Here is a 21,194-nt window from a genome sequence, read left to right as displayed (position 1 = left end):
ATATATATATACACACATATATATATATTTTTTCTGAGCCTTCAATTTCCTGTAAAATAATACTTATAGATACTAAACATGTTCTTACTTTCTGCTGTATCTTCTGCAAAGAAATAATTTTCCCAGAAAACTGTCATCCTATTAGACCTTTTCTGATCACTCTATAATAAATTAGCAGCTCCACCCCCACCCCAAAGGCACTCTCCTCCCCATTTAGCCTGGTTTGATTTCTCTTTATAGCACTTATTACCACCCAACCTGTTATATATCCATTTCCATAATATCAGGGATTATGTTTTGTTCCTTGAGTCTGGGATGATGCTTAGCACAAGTGAGTACTCAATAATATTTATTGCACGAGTGAATAGATTAAATGAAATTATACTTATAAAATACTTCACACAATATCTGCACATGGTAGGAACTCAATAACTGTTAACAGTTGCTATACTAGAATAGGAATCGGGAAACATTCGATTTTATATGTTCCTATTTTAGCAGTGCTTCTTTGTATATTTATATTAAAAACAAATTTTTAGTCTATTCTTAGAAATATATTTACTAGTTTTATACTTCATTTGATTCATGAACAGAAAGACAGTCTTTGCTATTCCGTGGTGATTCTCATTATCATTTTGCGGATTGCAGTTATATGCTCACAAGAACAGACCACTTAACATACAAACTCACAAACAACACGTACATGAACAAACGAAACTAACTGAAGTTTCAAAAGTATGCTTACCACCACTTAGACAGGGATGGAAATTTTATTTTTAAACAAATCGAGATGAAAATTGAGTTATAAATGCTTTGTCATCTCTGAGATCTCACAGGGAAGCATGAAAGAGCTATACGTAACTTTTCCTCTGTGAAAGTACTCAATTTTATTATAAAACGTTCATTCTTAATTTCTATAATCTAGTAATATGGGTCCTACCATTGTTATTATCTTTCTTTTAACCTCATCTTCTTTAAATTTTTGCTCAAATGACACCCTATATGTGAGGCCCATTCTGACCACACCCCCCTCAACACCCATCATTCCTGGTCTCCCTTAACCTTCTATTTTTTTATACCACAGCAACATGTCATCCTAAAGCTATTATATAGTTTACTTATTTATTATATTTAATATCTATAGCCCCCTGATTAAAATATGAGCTTCACGAAAGCAGGATTTTTTATCTATATTGTTCACTTATATGTCTCCAAGGCTTAGAACTAATCTGTCATCTCATAGATGAATGAATGAAATAAAACTTCAAGACTAACAAAATATCAGGTTGTTGAAGTTTAGAGAGACAATATGGAAACTGCCGTCTCTAGTCTTAAGTCATATCAGAGGATATAGTAGCATAACCCCTGCATGATGCCAGTGTGACTTCCAATCATGACATCAGCCAAGGCTGTCACTGTCTTGGTTCCCTCCTATGTGTTTTTTCTGTTTTTCCCCTACACCCCACAGCATCAATCTCTACCTGGTCACCAGCCCTCAGCTCAGTTATTTTCCTGGCCATTTCCATTTTTTAACTGTCTCTTTCTCCATCTTCTTGATTTTCCATCTTTCCTTCCTCATTAAGAATAAAAGAATAAACAAATGAATGAAGCAATCAATTAACTGATCAGTCAACAAATGTTTACTGAATATCTGCTATATATTTAGCACTAACAAGCATATAGTATAACCTAGTGGTTGAGTCAGCAGCTTTGGAGTTGGACAGACTGGTTGAAATCCTGACTTTGTCTTTCACTAGCTAGCTGACTACAGACAGTCACTTAACTCCAGTTTCCTCATCTGTGAAATGGGGATAATAATAGTGTGTGCCTCAGAGGCTGTTCTGAGGAATGAGTAAGAGGATGAATATGAAATATTTAGAATATTACCAGGCACAAATCAAATGGTCCATAAATATTAGTCCTTAGATTAATTCTATCCTGGGGCTCTGCCCTGTGGGGAATAGGCTATATGTCTAAGACTTGATCCTTGTCTTCATAGAGCTTCCCAACACATAAATCAATTAGGAAACAATCCAGGACAGGATATGTGACTAGTACTAACCAGTGTGGTTTAGAGTAGACCGTATAGAGATATAGTGGTGTTGAAAGGACTAAAAAGGGGGAAAAAGCAAGTGCCAGAAACACTGATTTATAGTATATTTAAGAGGCAGAAAATAAATATTAGATTTGTGGTATACTAAAAAACATTTTCTATATAGGATATTTAAAATATATATATTAGATTCATAGTATATTTAAGAGACAGAAAAATATATGAATCTCAAGGGTTGTTACCCTACATATATTATAGGGGTGAAGAACTGCAGTATCCTGGAGCCACATAGCCTGGTTCAAATCCCAGCTCTACACTTATTCGCTGACGTTGATTAAGTCAGTTAGGCCCTCTGCGCTTGTTTGCTCACCTGTAAAATGGTGGTGGTAATAATAGTAAATATATCATAGAATTGTGAAAATTTGATTAATAAATGTACGCAAAGCACTGAGAACAGTTTCTAGCATAATGGCAAGAACCCAAATGTCATCTATTATCTCACATTTATTCTTTTTTCTTCCCTTTAAGTCTTCACTAGAGACGTATAGTTTAAAATGCCATAACTGAATTCTTCCATTATTTACTCTTAATATAAAGTATGTGGTTCTTTCACTTGAGTTACCTATAATATTTTGATATCAAACAAAACAAAGAGAAAAACAAACTTCCTTAAGAGAAGTCTTAATACAGTGATGCTAGGTCAGCATCCTGTGATCTGCTAGGACCAAGTCTTGAAATATGAATATGAATTACCATGTGTGAAGATAGTATGAGCTTGATTATGTGTTATATATTGCCACATATGCCCAAAATATCAAGCTCTGAAATTGTGCATTTACAATATTACTCTTCTCCCATATAGACTTTCAGTCTCTTTTATTGGCTTAATTTTTTTTCACTCCCCCAAAATTACCATTTAATGACTATATTTATGAAGTGCTCACAACAGGGCCTGGTATAAAAAAGTACTATAAGTAATAGTTCAGTTTCAATTAACCTATGTACAAATTTTCAATCCAAAAACAATTAGAAAGCATGTCAACATTCAAATAATAGCTAACATTTATATGGCACTTAATATGTACCAGGCACTAAGCGTGTTACAAATTTTAACATATTTAATCCTCACACCAACCCTATTGGTTCCTTTTTGAAACTAAAACACAGATTTTAAGTGGCTTTCCCAAGATCACAAAATTGATAAATGGGAAAGCCAGGATTCAAATCCAAGCAGTCTGGCTCTAGAGTTCATGCATTTTTCCAAGATACTGCTCTCCACATAGGTTTTGTGTTATTGGAAATTTTATTTTTAATTACCTATGGTTTGGGGAAGCAGCAACATCTGTCAGTGTTAGGGTCTTAAGGATTAGACCTTTTAAGCCTTAAACTATGTCCATTTGTGGCCAGGTAGGCATCTCAAACACACCCCACAGTGTCCTGGATCTACAGAGAGGGCACCGAAATCCAGAAACCTAGAGAAAAAAAAAAATGCCCTTCCAAACCCAGGGCTTAGTTGTCTATCTTAAGAGTGGGTTTTGTCTCCTCTACACAAAAACAGAATCAAATTTATGCTATATAATCAGCGAGTTTGCAAAGCAAGGATTCCATCTCCCTCTGATGTTATCAGTACTGAATCGACAGGCTCCTAAAACCGTTGATGAATTAATCCAACTAGAAAAACAGAAAATATGCTAACTGGTATGGTGAGGCCAGAGAGGACAGAGGAAAGCTGAATTTCTATTCATAAAATCTGATTCATTTAGAAGAAGTCACATGCCATCAGATTGGGATTTGTGTTCACTGCACTGAGAAGTACAGAGACTTCATGCTCTCAGGGATGACTAAGCCATTATTTTATTCTGAACACAAAGAACTGTTGCTTTGCACACCCCGCACTGTAATTAGCTCTTAAAACAGGGGATGAAGAATCGAACATGAGAGGTCCTTGGCTGTGGGCCAAACACTTAGAATTATTTATTTTATTTTGGTTAAGGAAACAGAATAAGAGGACCATGTCTGAAAGCCTGTTTCTTCATGGGCCCCTGATTTATGTGCAATAGGATGATAATTATACACTCTTCTGTTTGAGAGCAATAGGAGGGTCCTTCCAAAGGACCCAGATTGCACATACTGATTTGAATCAGTGGTACACTAGTAAATGTTTAACAACCAGCCTTGGGGGAGGTCGAAGGCTGATTTGAAATGCTTGACCAATTTCTGTACTGTAAATATGCCTACCTTGGCTGATTTCAAGCTACTAATCTGACATCTCTAAATGAGGAGTTGGGAAGAGATGCATGGTAGCATACCATTGTAGACTCCACCATTCAAATACAATTGGTATAAATAAACTTAAAAATAGATAATAGCAAAATGTAATGAAATAATTAAGAAATAATAAGTTTTGAGTATTTGCTAATTCATTTTAAATGTAATTTATTTAATTATAAGTTTATATAATTTAAGTGTGGTGTGGGGCACAGGAGAGTTCAAATAGATCTGTTAATTCAACTAGATCTGTCACTTCACCCATTCTCATCCAGGACTTCTATTTTCTCATTCTGTGAGACTAGTCATTCTAGCATGCCTTGCCTCACTTTACTCATTGACAGAGTAGAGAAGACCACCCCCATTCCTGGCTGTAGAGTCTGTACGTTATCTAATTTAAACCTTTGATTTTAAGGTTTAAAGGAAAGTGAGGAAAGTGAGTGTCATAAGAGTCACATAACAGTAATGATAACTGTCGACATTGTTTAAACTCCTACTATATGCTAGCTGCTGTGCTAGGGGCATGACACAGAGTATCTCATTTGAACCTCACAGAAATGCCCTTTTGGCGCCTTAGGCATCATGGTTCACAGAAAAGCAGTTCCTTCTCTTGACTCTCTGTTTTCATCACCTAAGCTGCCTTCCATTTATTTTTTGAGAGTAAAGACTATGGCTATCATTTTTATATACTCTGCCATACCTTGCACAGAGCCTTGTATACGTTAGGTACACAATGAGTTATCTTGAAATATTTAGGCTCCAGAGCCAAACATGCTGCTTGTAGTCTTGGAAACACTCCCCAAGTATTCTTCATCATTGCTAAAAAGGCTTTTAGAACTTTTCTTTTGGTAGTAAAATATACTTAATATATAATTACCATTTTAACAATGTTTAAATGCATGATTCAGCAGCATTAGGTACATCTACAATATTGCACAACCATCACCACTCCCTATTTTAGAACTATTTTTAAAAGACACTCACAACAGTTATTTTTTATTTGTTTATCGAACAAGTAACATGAATATGCAAAAATGTAAACAATCCGTGAAGGTTTACAGAGAAAAGAAAATCTTCCCCTTCTAGATCCTGTAGCCACCCATTTCTCCTCTCCGGAAGCAACCAGGAATCATTTCTATACATCTGTGTATGAGATAAGAACATGAACACTAGAGGTAACTGGCCAGGGTTTAAATAGTGGCTCTACCACTAACTAACTGTATGACCTCAGGCAAATCATTTAACCTCTCTGTGTCTCTGTAAGATAGGGATAATAATAGTACCTACTTCATAGGGTTGTTATAAGAATTCATGAGTTCGTATGTATAAATTGCTTAGAATTGTGCACATAGACAGTACTATCTACTTCTATAAATAATACTCTTGGATTATTATCTTCCCAAAGATCTTAGTGCATACACAAGTGAGATGCAGGTATATAAGTAAAAATCAGTGTTAAAGCACTGAAGAGTGAAGGATGAGATGGGACAGGGTTATATGCTGGAGAACAGTGTATAGAAAGTAGGAGATTCATGTTCTCCTGTGCTGCTGACGAGCTCTGGGGCCTTCAGACTTTACCTTTCTGGGCCTGTGAAATGAGAACATTTGACCAGATGAGTTCGAAGGTCCCTTTCACGTTTCTATATCTCTGTCTAACATGTTTGAAAAATGCCAGGACTTTTTAAGGGAACTGAAGAAATTAATTAGTAGGTAGGAAGGAGGGTTCCTCAGACAGGCACTGATACCTCCAGTGGGACGGAGACTCCCAGGTCAACTGTGCCACCTGCTTGAGTCATCTAGTTTCCCACATCCTCTTTTAAAGGAACTACACACTGTTCCTCTGCACTAAGATTCAATTTCAAATTAAGGCGATCTTGTTCTAAAAGGCCAGAGGGACTCTTTGTGGGCTTTGATGACTCATAGGGACACTTCGCCACCTATTTTATTCTGAATACAATCCAGAATTACTGCACTGATTATTGAATGTTTTGCTTGATTTTTTAAAAGAGAAAATTTGCCAGCTAGTAATCTCCGTTCATTTTCTGGTATGCTTGGCCAGATGGCACTTTCAGTGATAAAACTGTACAAAACAAAGAGGTTTCACTATGTTCTATATCTTCTCTGCATTGTTTCTCAGATATCAGCATTTCTGCTCATGCACTCTTTTTCTGAGCCCAGAAACTGAGATATTCAAAGATGACAACTGATGAGGGAAGCCCCCAGGGTCTGATTAGCCTGGAGTCATCATCTACCTATTTGATTAGACATTCAAATAAGAATATACATATTTCTATTTGGATCCTTACTTTGATTATGAACATTTAAAAATTCACCATTATTTTTTTTGTTACTATGGAATTATTACCATTATTGTTGTTTTGATAATGAATATTAGCCATTCACAAAGTATCTTTTAAAATATTTCCGTATATAATCCATATTATTATCCTTTGGGGAAGTATAGAAGGGTAGATAAAAGAATAAGCTTCAGAGTTTTACCAAACTGGGTTTGAATCCCAGCTCTTCTCTTTGAGTTGGTTAGTTCCAATGCCCTTATCTATAAAATGAGGATAGTAATACCTAATTCATACAGTGTGAGTAGATTCAGAAACAGGATACAAAGAACCTAGCTCAGTGCCTGGCACATAAATCACCAAATAAATGGTAGCTACTAGTACTGTTGTTACAATTATTCTTCTTTTCTACACAAGGAAATTGAGACTCAAAGAGATGAAGAGATTTATTCAGGTTATTTTATGCCATAAGTGATAAATCTATGATTCAATTGTAAGTCTTCTAGATTCAAAACCCGTCTGTGTTCTTTTCACAGCATGACATTGTCACCCAAAAGGACTCCTTTAGTACACCAAAATGCCAAGTTTTGTTATTTAACTTGTTCCAAATATATTTGTTATTTTAAAAAAAAATTATTTGCTATTTCCTTTTTTCTGTTTACCTCTCGATGGTTTTCCCCCCTCTCTCTTTCTCTTTCATTCAGTTGAACCCAAATTAGGGAATTTGAAAGAAACAGCAATAAAAATAGTCCTTGGATTGATTTCTGACTCATAGCCCAACGGCTTCAACTGACATTCAAGTGCCTACCTCTTTGAAAGCCTCCAATCAATCTCTTAGATCTTTGGAACTGGAAGTTCTCTTCTGTGACATCTAGCACAGCTCCTTTATGAAAGCAGAGGAAAGTACAGAGTTAAAGTTACCACTGTAAGTTCAAACTAGTGAAGGAGCCAGAACTAGAACCCACATGTCCAGGATTCCAGTCCAGGTTTCTTTCTTCTTCTCTTTGTTCTTCCACAGGAGTTACCGCTCCTCTACCCTTTTACTAAAACTAATGTACATTATGTTCATAATCCCATGAGATGGATTTGAGGATCATTTTAAATATCAGCAGGTTACACAATTGTGACACTTGAGACATCAGTCATAAGACCAGCAAGGGTTCTTTGGAAATCACACAGTCAAAATGGGAGTCTCCTCCCAGTGTTTTTGTTCTGGTCTTAGGGCAGTAACAAGAGGTTTTCTCGTGACATACCTAAGCCTTCCTGCTTTGGGCTGAATTGAAAGTAGGGCAGTACTTGCCAATCTCATGGTATTTCAGTGTCTCCTTCTGGTCATAACCAATATTAGGAAGAGTGAAAATTTAAATCCTATGCTTACAGCCTCCCTCCCTCCCTCCCTCCCTTCTTCTTTCCTTCCTTTCTCTTTAAGCCAAGCACACTGCTAGACTCAAATTTGGAGATTTTCCAAAAATTAGGCTTCTTTAAACTTAATTCTCTAAAAGGTCCTTTCCCCCTTCTTTCTTCCACAGTTGTCATGCCACCTCATGGTGCAACAAAAGGCAGCGAATTTGCAAATGCTCAGAGGAGGAAAAAATATATGCACACAGAGTTTTGAGTTATTATATGATTCTTGACTATTTTGAGCACATGACCTAAATCAAATGGTGATGATTATCTTGTTTTTTGAACTGGACATGGATTATTTTCAAACCCTTGTCATTTAGACCTAGATTTCATTCCTAACTAGCTGGGCACCTTGGGCTAGTCATTTAGCCTCTCTGAGCTTCTGTTTTTCCATCTGTAGAATGGCTGTTATAATAGCTCAAAGCTATTGAGCTCAAACTAATAATAATAATCATAATCATAATCATAATCATAATCATAATCATAATAACAACAACTCTGATATGAGGGATAAATAAGTGCTATCTGCCTGGCACATCACAGCCCTTGAGAAGTGCTAACATCCCTTCCGTTTTTCTTTGCCTATTTAGTGCTTTTACTGCTCCTCTTCAAATCTTGATTCTTTCCTGATTTCCACTTAACATGGTGGAGGGAACATGGGGTCATTTTCCTCTGCCAACTTTATTTCTTACTTTGCAGGCTATTTAGTTCATCTCCATTTCTGCTCAACGGGGAAGACCAACTTTCCTTCTTGTGGCTCTGGAATTTGTGTTTTTGTTTGTTTGTTTGTTTGAAGTCTAACATCACAGGGGATCAAACTGTTTCTTCCATCCCTGCTAGTCCTTGTTTTTCGGAAAGGTCAGGTCTTTTCTGGCAGTAAGATTTTAAAATGACACCGCAGGCAAAGCACAGAAAGTCAGTTGAAACCAGCCTTCCTAAAAGACCAGCTGCCTGTTCAACCAACAGTTTTGGATTCCTCTCCTGGATTACATCTCCTTTTGGACTATATATTCAGCCTCAATTTATTGCAGCTCTGGGTTTCACTCTGTGATAAAAACTACAAAGATAGCAGCTTTCTTAAGAAATGATGGCATCTTTGAGTTGCCCCAGGCTTATCTGCAGCAATTTTCCTGTAGCCACTGCACCAGCCCTCATTGGTTTTTCACACCAGTGAATTCCATTGATTCCTAATGGCCATCGTAGGTCTGCTTGGAGATCTACCCAGCATTGAAAGGGAGCCCCTTCTTTGCAGTAAGATCATAATCAGTCAGTCCTGTGGGAGGGGCAAGGAGAGTTTCCTAACCTCTTCTCAAGACACAACAAGAATTCCCCTTGGCCAGGAAGTACTGGATCAGGAATATGGCTTCCAACTCCTTGCCGTGTACATAAGGATTCTAGCCAGGAAACTGCAGCAGAAGGGTCATACATTCATTCATCAAATATTTATTAGGCATCTACTCTGTACAAGATACTCTACTAAGGTCTGGGTTGACAAAGATGAGTAAGTTATAGTTCCTAATGGGTAAAGTCAAAGATACCTACATAGAATTACAATGCTGTGTGATGCACCTAAGAGAAGTATGTGTAAAGAGCCAAGGATCTCAGGGGAAGGAGGCCCTCACTCTGTGAATGGTGAAGTGTAAGGAATGGGAAATGGCATAACAGAGGAGGTGACTGTCCAGCAGAGCCTTCAAGAATAAAGAGTTTAACCGACTGGAGAAGACAAGTGGCATAAGGGCCGAGGTTGGGGAGACATAAGAGGCTGATCCAGAGACAAGGATTTGAATGCAATAGTTAATTTGGGAGATGACCCCAGGAAACAGCAGTAGGGGAGTGGGGGATGCAACAAAGAATGGCAGGATTGTGCTATCAGACAGTTGCCGTTGTGGGCAATTGGAGCTCAATCCCTTTGTGCAGTTCTGGGAGTCCCTATAGTATAAAGCATGTTTCAGAGTTATCCCAACAGAAGGGCAAAGAAGATGGGTGGGGGGAATTGCTTCCAGGGACACTTCTAGCTTGCCCTGCCTAGGGTCTTCCCACAGCTAAAGAAAAGCCACAGAGAGATGCAGGTATTTGCACACACTTAATAACAATTGTGTAAATCCCTGAATTTTATTGTAAAAACAGAAAACATATGTTCCTAAGTTTGCAGTGTCAGGCTGTTATTTGTCCATAGAGTTCAAAGGAGTTGAACTGAGGTCCATTTACCTTCCTACTGCCTACGACCATGGAGATATGGTCACTGTGCTGCCGATAGAGTAAATCAGCTGCTTAAAAAAAAAGAATAAAGAAAAATAAAAGCATACTATTTGTTCAGGTTGGACAAATAGCAGCTTTTAGGTTGGACAGGTAAATGTGGCCTAATGTGAGCAAGGGCCCCCTAGCATCTGCTACAGGGGGCCAAAGGCACTGAGACAGGAAAAGAGCACTATGAATTATGGACTGTTCAGAGAGGTGGCAAGAGAGAAAACTGAAAAGGGAAGTGAGAGTCAAACTGTATGCCTTGCTAAGGGATTGGGTCTTTATTTGATAGGGAATGAGAGTCACTGAGGGACTGCAAAGTGCTCTGATCAGATGAGTCGAGTGCCCTGTAGCAGCACAGGTTGTAAGATGCGAAGGCAGAGCGACACACAGATACTGGCCCTGCCAGCACACAGGTTAGACAAATAGGCAGCATTTCCAAGGACAGGAATCAATTGTACCTTCTTCTGTACTCCCAGGCAGAGCAGAGCCTTTATGCTGTTATAATAATTATTTCTGCATGTATGTGCTTACCCAACCAGACCACCAGTTTACGGATTATAATTTCATGCACCATCCTGAGCCAAACACCTAAACTCAGGGTCTAGTACATGGCAGGGACTCAGAAAGTCTTTGATTGATGAATGACTAGGTTGGTTTACAATCATAGCTCTACTGAGAGCTATTGGCAGTTCTTATAGCAGGATCATCCTTGATTCCAAAAGGCACTGGATTATCTTGTGTATGCGTTTCGGAAGTAGACTGGAAAGGTGGTGTTGATGGGATGCTCCAAAGTATTTTGAGACTCCTTCCCTATAAGGCCAGGGCTGGTCACAGAAGATGCATCCTAACCCACTAAGGCCCTGGTGGAACTTTGCCTAATTGTCACTTCTATGGAAGATATTTTGCCAGTCTCAATGTCATCACAGGAGGTTGGACTTTCCCTCTTGCCTTGGCCAAGTAAGTGGACCAGCCCTCTCTTTCTGCATAGAGCAGACAGCAGTTGCTTCTGGTTGCCAAACAGAAAAAGAAGTTATTATTGTCATTCAACAAGAGGATAGTTTTCTGAAGTGGCTATGTGACCTTTTCAGAAAATCCCCATGGAAAGAGGAAATATCCTGATGGTAAACAAGAGGAAAATAGAAACATTTCAGTAGCCAAAATAATTTCTGGAATGGGGCTCCATACCCCATGATTCTGACCCAGATCTCAAGGTAGAGGAGAGTTTATAGGATCCCACTACCACAGAGTCCATTAAGAACCTCTAGAGGTCATTCAACCCATCTCCCTGCTGTAGGCACAATCAAGCTGAATTCATTAAATAGGTATACTTTAAACATTTTAGGAAAGGAGCTTCTTTATCTTTTTCCATTAGGGATCAAAAAATGTTATGGGTAAGAAGCCTGTCAAAGAAGTAATAGAACTTATGACCTGGAAACTCATTTCATAGCTGAGGAAATGAAGTAGAGCCAGTACTAAAACATTGTTCCTGACCCCAGTTAGAAACTTTCTTCAATTACTTATCATGCATTCCTTGAGTGCCCACCACGTGAAACCCAGTTGGAACTGGGAAAACACAGCTCAATAAGACAATTTCTGTACCAAGAGGGGACTCATAATCCAGTTGAGAAAAAGTATTTGCATTTAATTAATTAAAATTAACTGTCACTAATGCTACAATAAAAGCATATTCAAATGTATTTTGAAGTCTTACCAAGAGTTTTTCGGTTTTTAAAAAATGGCTGCTAATGTTTATAATAGATTACGAAAGCTTATACTTTTACCTCCTGTTTCCAATCTTTATGTCCGTTAAGAAATGTATTCACTTAGGCACACACTTATGACAATTGTGTAAATCCCTGAATTTTATTGTAAAAACAGAAAACATATGTTCTTATTTCAAGTTTGCAGTGTCAGGCTGTTATTTGTCCAAAGAGTTCAAAGGAGTTGAACTGAGGTCCATGTACCTTCCTACTGCCTACGACTGTGGAGACACGGTCACTGTGCTGCTGACAGATTAAATCAGCTGCTTAAAAAAAAAAAGAATAAAGAAAAATAAAACCATACTATTTATTCATGTTTGTTGCAACCACAATGAAACACAATAGTTTTGAGTGGAGGAGTCATATGTGTCCCTAGAGAATGGACTGGTTGCTACTGCCAGAATAATCAGTTGTGGTTTGAATGTGATTTTACTTGAACAATACTGTGTCAATTAGGCCCCGAAAGAAAGGTGCTGGTAGACTACACTGGTACTTACTATTCTAAAAAGAAAAAAATGCATTAATTTTACCCAAGTTAGGGAAGGAGATAACCTAGCTTTCTGAATAGTAAGACGTGAGGGGAAAATGTTCTTACGGACAAATAGGTAAGTATGTAAGAATTTCACTAATTCTACCAATGCTATTTCATATGACTCTTCATGCAAGAATCAAACATGAAGGTGTGGGTCAGTGATTGGCATTGCAGTAAAAATGCCAGTTAGGTTCTTGAACCCAATCTCCATCTGCTCCCCTATTAATCGGTAATGACCTGATTTCAACTGCCTGGAGCTGTGGATAACCTGTTCCAACCAACTCATTAGATGCCCCACTCTCCTACCTGCAAATCTCTAACCCTCTCTACAAATCTCTATTTTGATTGATGGCCACATGAAGCTGGAAACCTTGGAATTCATTGCCTCCTCTCTTTTTCTCACTGCCACCCACTCCTTTCTCACCACATTCAATTGGCATCAAATTCTCTCAGTTCCATTTATTCAACACATCAAACAGGGTTCAACTGCAATAAATAGACATCACTCTAGCTGTTTTAAACAGAAAGAGATTTAGTATATACAATTAGGTGCTTATTAATTAATTGTTGGAAGAGCAGGCACTTGGCTGGACCTCAAGGTATGACTTTTATAGTAAGTAACACTGCAGAATTGGCCTGCCAGCCAAGTCAAGAAGGTGGAGAAGCAGAAAAGCACCCCTGGAACTATTGAGTTCAGGGACGCACACTTTCTTTGCGATCTGGGATCAGAAAACCACACAGCCACATTTGCAAAAGAGCCATGCCGTGACTGCTAGATCTACATCAGCAAAAATATCGATGTCCTATGTTTTGTGCTTTACCCACATAGCTAGAACAGCACCCTGGGGTGGTGCCACAGAAACACTCCATGTGTTTGTGACTCTGCTTGCTGGAAGAAACAGCAGGAAGTGCCATAAACTTGGCCTCTTCCTCGTTTTTACCTTCCAAATCTTGCACAAATGGATCTGTTTGTCAGAACTCACATTACATTTAGAACTTTAACTGCAAAGTAGTCTAGGAAATGTAGTTTTTAGCTTTCCAGACTGTCAGTATAGGAAGGCACATGGGAAGGAGAGAGGAATGAGATTATCCACAGTAGCTACCACATTTCAACATCTCTTGAAACAGCCACTGCCCTATGGACCTATTATCTCTTGCCTGAATCATTGCAATTTCCTAATAATTAGTTTCTCTGCTCTCGAGTTCTCCTCTCTTCAGTCTATCCTGTGTTGAGCTTGAGTGTTCTTCCTAAAACACACCAATGACCCTGTTACTTTCTGTTCCAAATCTGATCACTCATAAGAACCATTCTCCTTTCAAGTCTCTTAGCCATTTGGCCCAAACTCACTTTACCAGCTGCAAATCCTGACACTTTATCATGCCTCTAGGCTTCAGTCACACCAGATACTAAATGCTTTCACCACCCACTCCCCTGTATCCTGTCGCTGTTGTTCATGAAATTCCTCTGACTAGAATGCTCCACTACCCTTCATGTTCTCATTTTTAATTCTCTATTCAAATGTTTGAACCTCCGGGATGTTTCCCTCACTTTCCCCTCTTCCACAGAGGCAGAATTTGTGAGTTCTCCCTGGCATTTTGCATTCATCTCTATTGCCCTCCTCACTTTGTATTTTACATAGTTATATATGTGTCTATCTTTCCAACATCAAGGAATGGACCATGTTTCTATTCATCTGTTTATCTTCAGTGTGTGACTCTTGGCAGACACTCTGTAAATATTTGTTGAACAAGTGAATAAATTAATGAATGAATTGTCCTACGTGTCTAGGACATCCAATCTCACCTGACTAGCTTTTCTCATCAACTTCTAGCTATCCCAAGTTCTTTCTCATCTCAAAAAGCAAGCTCTCTCTTGATCCTTTGGCTATTATCTTATCACTATTCTTCATTTCAAGCCTATTTATTTGAGAGGGTTGTCTACATCTACTATCTTCACTTCTTCACTACCCGTTTACTGCTCAGCTTTACCAATCCACTGAAATCACCCATGTCAAGGTTACCTGTTATCTCATAATTAATAAAGAAAATGAGTTTTCAGTCTTTGTCTTACTTAACACACTGTGTCTCACTTGACCTTGAGAACACGTCTTCCTTCTAGAATCTCATTCTTATCTATACTAACATTTTCTTCTGAGCCTTTTTCATGGGTGCTTCTCCGTTTGCCAGGACAGAGTACCTGTTTCCAGTCCTCTTATCTTCTTGTTTCTCCAACACTCTGGGTGATCTCATGGCTTCAAGAACCACCAACTTGTTGTCAAGACACCAAAACTGTTTCTATGCATGGGACATTCTCATGTCTGCCTGGTGCACCCAACACACTAACTGTTCACTAGGCCTCTCTGTGTGGGAGTCCCATGGGCACCCAGACTCAAGGAATTCAAAACTTGACTCACACTGTTGCAATGACCTCCTCACTGGTCTCTCTGCTGCTGCTCTGATCTACTGCAGTGTGTGTTAACATAGCACTCAGAGCAACCTCCTCTGGAGTCAGATCTGCTCACTTCTCTATTCAGTGGCTTGACATGCCATCAGTGCAAAAGCCGATGTCCTTATAATGGCTGATGAGGCTGCACACAATCTTGCTTCACTGTATTTTACTAACTCATTTCCTATCACTCTCTCCTTCCATCCCTCCACTCCAGCTACTGACCTTCTTAGCTGTTCTTGAATACACCAAGAACACCCTTGCTCTGCCTGGGGTGCACTTCCTCTGAATGTCTGCATTGCTCTGTTTCTCACTGTCTTCAGTCTCTCTCAATGTCACCTTCTCAGAGAGGTCTTCCTTGGCCACCCTTTATTTTTCAGCTTTATTTTTCTTCTCTGCTTTAGTTTTCTATTCTCTTTCTTTTTAGTATTTACCATCATCAAAACTGCTGTATATTTTACTTATTTGTTATGTTCTGTTTTGTTTTGTCTGTAGCCCCAACTGGAATATGAGCTCCATGAGGACAGGATTTGTGCTTGTTTCATTTGTTGTTGTTTTCCCAAGGTCTAGAACAGTGGTTGGCACAATAGTAGATGTTCAATAAATATTTATGGAATGAATGATCACCTCTACTCCAAATCTGTCTCCTCTCTCATCCCCAGTATTTAATGAGTCACTAAACCCTGTGACTCTTACCCGCTATACTTCTTGAGTCCTCTCCTCACCATCTACTTTGCCACTACCTTAGAGTCTAATAGATATGCCAACCTGATCTCAGCACTTCCTATTTAAAATCCTTCTGAATCCTCTGGCATTACAGATAATTAAATCTCACAAATTGGCCCTGTCTATCTCTTAATTTCATCTATGCCACCGCTATCTAACCCTCTAGCCATAGAGAACTCCTTGCCTTCACACTCCTGAATCCATTTCTCTTGTTTCTTGGTGATTTTCACTCTCCTGAAATACACTTCTCATCTTCTTTATCCGGCAAACTCCTAGACAACCTTCAAACTTCTTCCTTAGATTGACCCTTTAAGCCTACATTAGACTGCCGCTAACTTCCTGGGATTATACACTGCAAGACCATTGGCTGATTGCTTACCTATTGCCATAGAATATGAGTTTCTTGGAGACAGAGACCATATCTCATTTATTTTTTCTGTATTCAGCATGATGCCTGGAACCTGACACATAGTGGATCCTTGACAAATATTTATTGGATAAAACAATAGATGGGTGAATAATTGTAACAGTAAATACTTACATGGGGCTTTATAATAATCTAGTGCTGTTCTCAGATGCCAGTTAACACACGGACTCTTCCCAACACTCTTAATGAGGTAGGCACTGTTGAGGAGTCTAAAGACCCTGGATGGTCAAGTTGTTTGCCTACACAGTAAGTGGCAGGGACAGGATTGAAACTCAAGTATCTGGCTCCAGACCATGATCTTAACTACTATGTTTATACCTGGTGATGGCTGGATAGATGGTGCATACAAGGGTATTCTAAACAGAGAAATAATAGAAGCAAAGGTAAGAATATTCACATTATTTTTAGGTGGCTTTATGATTAGTAAATTTAGCCACACCTGCAATTAATACTGTTCTATAAAATACTCATTTCTAACAGTATATGTCAAATTAAAATCTTAACCATGTTTTTGAAAACATATATGTATTCATTCTCATTGCAATCCTAAACCTCAGATCCTAAATGGACTAAACCCTGCTTGCTTTGACACATACTTCTAAATATTGAGATCATAACATTTAAATGTATATCCACATTCACTCATTCATTTAACAAACACTTATTGAGTGTCTACTATATGCTAGGCACTGTCTTTACTCTGGCACTTCTGGTACTAGAATACACACACCATATGTAATATAATCGTAGACATGTATAGACTCTTTTGTGAGGTCATAGAGTGTAGTGGTTAGGATCACAGGCTCTGAAGCCGGACAGTCTGGGTTAAACCCTAGCTCTGCCTCTTTCTAGTTGCGAGACTTCAGCAGTATTATTTATCTGTGCATTGGTCTCTTCATCTACAAAATGAGCATAACAATAGTCTCTATCTCATGAGGTTGTTGTGAAAATTAAAATCATATAAAGTGCTTAACACTGTTTCTGTGTTAAATACTCTGGTAAGCACTTAATGTTAGTAATTTTATGTTGATAATCTTTTCTGATAAGTTATTGCTGAATGATTGAGCTTCTTATATGAGACTGTTTTTTTGTTATAAAATAAAAAGAAATCTGGAGGTCTTCTCTGGCGGGGACTAAGTCTTAAAGGGATATGAAGGAATTAACAGCATTTGTTTCCATAACAAAACCATTTCTTGGTCTCCAGTGGGCCTTTAAGGACCTATACTTTACATTAGTGTTCCTTCCATCCCAGTGGGCGGGTGGAGGGAAGAAAGCCTTCAGCCTAAGCAGGCGGGCTTTGGCAGAGCTATTTGTGCAGGAAGAACGAAGGTCAAGGGACTCCTTATATTGAAGGCCTTTCTCAAAATGAAGGATTTGGCTTCTGAGATTAATGCTTGGAGTGAACCCCTGCTATACTTAATTCCCTTTTCTGTGAACTCAGTACATTTTTAAAATTCAGTTAGAGGCCCTCCTATGGTGTGGCATGGAAACCACAAACCCAGACGCCCTTCTAACTGAGTTCTGAATGGCCTTCCCTCATCCTTTGACCTATTGGCTGATGACTATGTTCTAGGGTTAGTTGCTGGGTAAATCCCTTGTATTAAAGACTGCCCAGGAATAACTTGTCTTAAATTTGCACACATTAGATCCAGAGGGAATTTAATATAAAAATCAAAAAATAAAGATTTTTAAAAAGGCTTCTATGGGTAGCTAGTGGCCACCTTATGAAAAAAGGATAGGCTGTGGAAACTGTAGGGTTGAGAGATCTCTCTGGGTCAAGTTACACAATCTATTAAAATAGGATTTATTTTCTGAATAATTTCTGTTGGGAAAAATATCAGCGGCTTCAACAGAAAGTTTGGGTTCAGGTCAGTGGTTTTATCCCATGTAGTAACAATTTTTCTGTTTCAGGCAAAATTAGGGGAAATGAGGGAAACAAGTAGAAACTAAAACCCTAGAGAAGATATTATCCTTTATTACAGTACCTAAAATGTCAATTCTCATAAGAAATGAATAACAGAAGCTTCCTTCCCCTAAAAAGTCAATTGCTTACCATGACCTCACCACAGTCACAAATGATTGGTATACAGAGGAATAATAACAGTAATAATAGTAAACAGTGAAACAGCAATTACTATGTTCCAGGCATTGTTCTAAGTTCTTTGCATTTATTTATTACATGCCTTATTTAGGCCTCACATGTACCATTTTCATATATGTTCTTTGGTCTTTAAGAAAAATAAACATGTATTGAAAACTTACAATGTGTTGAGCACTGTACTTCTATGTGTATCATCTTAATCGTATTGATGATCCTACAGTTAGGTAGGATTGCCTTCAACTTAAAAAATCTGTGTCATTTTTGCTATATTCCTGGGGAAGGCAGTGGGAAACAGTTAGGAACAAAAACTATACCCATTTAATAGGTGGCAGTGAGCAAAACTGAGAAAGAAGGAGCAGAAGTTCCAGGCAACATTTGAGAGAAAGTAACCAACTCAGAACCACCACAAGATCTTGTTTCCAGGGACCCGTGCCTCCTCAAGGGCCATCATCCCTGACTCCAGCTTCAGTTCACTTGTAGTCACTGACCTTCACACTTTCAAACTCACTTTATTATTCCTAGTCAATATTTCCCAGGCGTCCTGTTCTGTGCATCCTGTTCTGAGGTGAAAAAAATCTGTGAGCCTGTGAATGTCCCCCTTGAATTTTCGAATTCAGAGAGTCCCCAACAGTGAGAGGCTTTTAAGGCCATAATCCAGATTCTTCTGGAAAAGAAAAGAAAGGTTAATGTGGAACTGGAGTTTTTAAGTCATCTTAAAGTTGTGGAGCCCTCTTTCATGCCTGGTAGTGTCAACCCCTAGATACGGTGAGAGAACCTTGGCATATTCTGACTGTCTATTGTCGATAGTTCACTCTGGCTTGTATTGATAAGGAAGGAATTTGAAATTCAGAAAATGTTTAATTGATCTGAGTTAAATCTTGCCATTGGGAAGATAAAAAATCAAAGAGATCTAAAATGTTTCAGAATTCTTTTCTAGTTTTAAGACATCATTTTTCCTAAAGGTGACAAATGCTGCTTTTAGATTTAACCACTACTGCGAACTAGTCCCGGCCTCCCCACGAAATGAAACCTTGAACTAACTGAACTCTGTCTTAATCCACAAAATGGGTATAAAGTAGTAACTCTTAGGATTGATTTGTACGATCAAATAAGATGAGGTGAGTGAAAGTGCCTATTAAAGTACAAAGGACTCCACTGATGTAAAGGATTTATTTGTTCTTTAAAAGTAGAGGAAAAAGGGTGTCATGGTGCACTGATCACATTTTAGCCTTCAATAATCCCTTGTTAATATTCATAAAGAGTTTAAAAATTATTTCCCCCTATTTCACTTAGTTTTTCAAATGTCAACGACCATTATTTATCCAGCATTGGCTTTTAACTGAATAAGATAAGGAACTATCTCAGGGTCAAACAACAAACCAAGTGCCTACCTCCAAATTAGAATGAAGCACACATCTTGAGTTGATTGCTGGGTCCGGAGTTTCCTTTTTATTAGTGACCTTCATCTATCTCCACGTGTCTTGTCAATCTTGCAACTTTTAAGTGAGATGAAAATCAGTTGGACACTCCTTTACAGGAAATTTCTTACTATTGCATTCAATCAAGACTGTAAACTGTTAACAAAAATCACATCTTTGGAATCTTCCAGAAACTGAGGCTGGGAAAGGTTTAAAAAAATTGCTCATGGCCTTAATACTGGTGAGTCTAGAGCCCGCTTCTAACTCTGATCACAACCTCTTTGCTTCAGAAAAAAAGACATAGTACAAAATACAATAATAATAGTATAGTAGTAGTAGTAGTTGACTCTATGCACTAGACACTGTTCTAAGTTCTTTGTATGTATTAACTCATTTAGCCAGAACAAACGTTTTTTAGACTAGTCCTTCACTAAAGTAGCCCAATAAGAAACAGTACTTTTTTATTTATTTATTTTTCTCATTTGAATGACATTACAGCCCGAAATCACAACTCCGTTTTAGGTTCCTGGTGGTGCCTGCTTCCTCTTTTAGTTTGTTTAGTCACAGAATTCGATTCCTGTTGGCCGATTACACGCCTACAAACAGGCTTAGCGCTCTATTGAAATGCGTGAGGCTCCTTAACTCTTGTGTAAACAGGTAACGCGAAGGGGTGGGGCACAGATTGCGGGCTACTTTGGGATGGGGATGGGGTGGGGATTAGAGCCAACTCCGCAGAGATCAGCAAAGGTTAAGGGACGGTTTGGCTGCTGTTTTTAAATCTAGTTTTGTTGTTCCCTTTCTAGAAACTAGCTGTAACTTTAGGGCAGAGCGCATTAAAATGAGCCACTTCTGACGAGCAGCGCCCAGGCCCCAGGCCCTGCTGCGAAGGCCCCAGCAAAGGTCAGGGCTCTGTCGGCGTGACGTTCTTTCCTGCGTTCGTCCGAGCGGTGCTCTGCTTCAGGTAAGGACAATCTTGGGAGGTCTCCCTTTCGTCAAGGCCTCCGCGTTGCTCGCCCTGATCTTACCTGGTTAAACGACTTCTTTACTAGGGTGGCAGGACGGGGGTGGGGTGGTACTGATCCGCTCGTGATTCAACAGCAATTTCCTTGTTCCTCAAACAAGGTTCTGCTTGGTGTCTCTGAACAGCGCGAAGGGGGCCGGCCACACGTCTGATTCGGACTGATGTCCTCAGGTGCAGCAGGTGCTGCTTCTGGGGTCACCTCTGGATGTCTGAAATGAATGTCACTTTTTGAACGGGGAAAGATGTCTGTCTGAAGTCCCCAAATCTGTCCCAACAAGGCAGATTTATTTTTTTAACCTTCAGCAAAGGTATCTGGGCTCCTAAAACAACAGGAATGTTGCACTGGCCTTTGGCCAGCGGAGGCTCAGCGAGCAGGATAAAATTTCAGCGCAGATTTACGGGAAGTTGCCAGTGTTTGGGAGTAAAAATCTGGTTTGGTGAGTTTAAGAGAAGGGAGTAGACGAGAGACAACCTTGCTACTGTGAGGCAAATGGCCTCGG

The sequence above is a fragment of the Pteropus alecto genome, unplaced genomic scaffold (assembly GCF_000325575.1).
Source record: "Pteropus alecto unplaced genomic scaffold, ASM32557v1 scaffold57, whole genome shotgun sequence".
Classification (NCBI taxonomy): domain Eukaryota; kingdom Metazoa; phylum Chordata; class Mammalia; order Chiroptera; family Pteropodidae; genus Pteropus; species Pteropus alecto.
Note: the sequence above shows the minus strand (reverse complement) of the source record.